Source organism: Physeter macrocephalus, chromosome 2 (assembly GCF_002837175.3).
Source record: "Physeter macrocephalus isolate SW-GA chromosome 2, ASM283717v5, whole genome shotgun sequence".
Taxonomy (NCBI): Eukaryota; Metazoa; Chordata; class Mammalia; order Artiodactyla; family Physeteridae; genus Physeter; species Physeter macrocephalus.
In genome coordinates, this window is record NC_041215.1 from 81184664 (window position 1) to 81187693 (window position 3030).

The 3030-nt window shown below is 45.3% G+C and overlaps 1 pseudogene; it reads left to right on the plus strand.

Annotated features, from left to right (window-relative positions):
* Positions 1–376: 376 nt before the first annotated feature.
* Positions 377–2129, plus strand: LOC102996659 (cationic amino acid transporter 3-like; annotated as a pseudogene).
* The last annotated feature ends 901 nt before the right edge of the window (positions 2130–3030 follow it).

Consider the following 3030-nt stretch of genomic DNA (forward strand, 5'->3'; position numbering starts at 1 on the left):
CAGGCGGACTCTCAACCACTGCGCCACCAGGGAAGCCCCTGGAATGACAGTCTTTTTAATGGCTGTGTTATATTCAATTGAAAGGATGTAGCATTCTTCATCATCATTATTTAGGTTGCTTCTGATCTTTTAACAATTACAAGCAATGCAAAAAAGCCCGTAACCTTTTACATGTGCCGTTTCTTTCTATATCAATATACATCTGTAAGAAAGAATTTCTAGAAGCAGCTGCTTTGAAGCCTGAGCAACTGAACTCGGAAGCCACAACCCAACTCCGCTGAACTCAGCTTCACCAAACCCTATCCGAGACGTTCTACGCCCTGGGCTTGCAACAGCTCCCTGATCCTTCCTAGCATCCTCTTCAATTCCAGCTAGAATGCTGTGGCAGGCGCTTTGAAGGTTTGGTCAAAAGCTGGCACGCAGACATACACTGGAGACAGGCATGGCTGAGACTCGCCTTGCCAAATGCCTGACCACTGGATTTAGTGGCCCTAGGTGTGGACAGCACATTGGGTGCAGGGCAGCACGTTGGGTGCAGGCGTGTATGTCCTAGCTGACGAGGTGGCCAAAGATAAAGCAGGACCATCCATTGTGATCTGCTTTCTAGTGGCTGCCCTATCTTCTATGTTGGCTAGGCTGTGCTATGCGGAGCTAGATGCTCAGGTTCCCCCTTCTGGTTCTGCATATCTCTACAGCCATGTCACTGCGGATGAACTCTGGGATGGAACCTCATCCTCTCCTATGTCATCGGTACAGCCAGTGTGGCCCAGGCCTGGAGTTCAGCTTTTGACAACCTGATTGGGAACCACATCTCTCAGACCCTGCAGCGGAGCGTCTCACTGCATGTTCCCCATGTCCTCGCAGAATATCCAGACTTTTTTGCTATGGGCCTTGTGTTGTTGCTCACTGGATTGCTGGCTCTGGGGGCTAGTGAGTTGGCCCGGGTTACCAAAATGTTCACAGTGGTGAATCTTTTGGTTCTCGGTTTTGTCATCATCTCTGGCTTCATTACGGGAGATCTGCATAACTGGAAGCTCACAGAAGAGGACTACAAACTGGCCATGGCTGGACTCAATGACACCTATAGCTTGGGCTCTCTGGGCTCTGGAGGGTTTGTGCCTTTTGGCTTCGAGGGGATTCTCCTTGGAGCAGCGACCTGTTTCTATGCATTTGTTGGTTCTGACTGTATTGCTACCACTGGGGAAGAGGCCCAGAATCCCCAGTGTTCCATCCCCACAGGCATTGTGATTTCACTCTTCGTCTGCTTTTCGGCCTATTTTGCTGTCTCTTTGGCACTCACGCTCATAATGCCTTACTATCAGCTTCAACCCAAGAGCCCCTTGCCTGAGGTCTTTCTCTATACTGGATGGGCCCCTTCCCGCTATGTTGTAGCCATCAGATCCCTCTGTGGTCTTTCTACCAGCCTCTGGGCTCTATGTTCTCCACGCCTCGGGTGATCTATGCGATGGCAGAGGATGGCCTCCTATTTCGTGTCCTTGCCGGGAACCACACCGGCACACACACCCTCATCGTGGCCACTGTGGTCTCTGGCATTATCGCAGGATTCATGGCATTCCTCTTTGAACTTACTGATCTGGTGGACCTCATGTCAACTGGGACCCTGCTTGCTTACTCCCTGGTGGCTATTTGTGTTCTCATCCTCAGGTATCAGCCTGACCAGGAGATGAGGAATGAGGAAGGTGAAGTGAAGTTGCAGGAGGAGAAGATCCATGAAGCAGAGAAACTGACCCTACAGGGACTATTTTGTCCACTCAACTGCAACCCCACTCCACTCTCTGGCCAAGTTGTCTATGTTTGTTCCTCACTGCTTGCTCTACTGCTGAGTGTCCTTTGCCTGGTGCTGGCCCAGTGGTCCACTTCACTTTAAGGTACCTGCTTTGCCTCTCCTCCCACTAATGAGCATCTTTGTGAATATTTACCTTATGATGCAGGTGACAGCTGGCACCTGGGCCCGATTTGGGGTCTGGATGCTGATTGGGTTTGCTATCTACTTTGGCTATGGGATGCAGCACAGCCTGGAAGAGGTGAAGAGTGACCAACCCCCACTCAAGTCTAGGGCCAAAACTGTAGACCTGGATTTCAGCAGTGCCTGTACACATTTGATCTGACATAATCACACCTGAGTGCTCTCTGGTCTCCCCACACAATAATGGAGAGTACTCCTGACCACACGGAGAGCTAGGCTTCCCATGGGATGTTGGTGGGGGAACACAGATAGAACTCTGTAGTTATTGTGGAGCGAAGAATGTGTCTTTGCTGTTTCTTATCTTTCTTTTTTTTCACTTGTCTACTTTTTAATTGTATCTGTAGCTGCTTACTGGCTTTTAAAAATTATTATTAAAAGAAACTAGAAATTAAAAAAAGAATTTCTAGAAGTAAAATTGCTGGGCTAAAGGATCTATACCACTATAGTTTCAATAGATATTGCCAAATTATCCTCCACAGAGGTTGTACTAAGTTACATTCCCACCAGAAATGCCTTTTTCCCCACCCTGGACAGCACAGTGTATGATCACATTTAAAAATTTTTTGACAGTACGATAGTTTTAAAAAACGGTATCTCACAACATTGTAAATCAACTATACTTCAATTTTTTAAAATGGTATCTCATCATAGTTTTGTATTTTTCCTAATTATGAGGGAGGTGGATCATCACTTCATGTGTTTAAGAGCAACATTTACTTTCAAGGCTCATTATGTAAAGAGTAGTCAATATTTCCTTCCAAATTTGACTAGATTTTTTTCCTCTCAATGAAAAAAAAAAACCCTCCTACTGAGTTGTGGCTTTATAACAGCTACCATTAAAATAAATAGATAGATAGATAGATAAATAAATAAATAAAAACATTACAACACTTTAGAATATAAAAGTTTTTCCACCTTTTCTGGAAGAATTTAAAAGTTTATCTTTGGATTGTAACAAAGATGTGAAATTTCACTGAGATTATCTATTAGTAAAGTTGGAAATCCCCGCAGTATATAAATGCTCAATTTGAATTGCTTTTCAC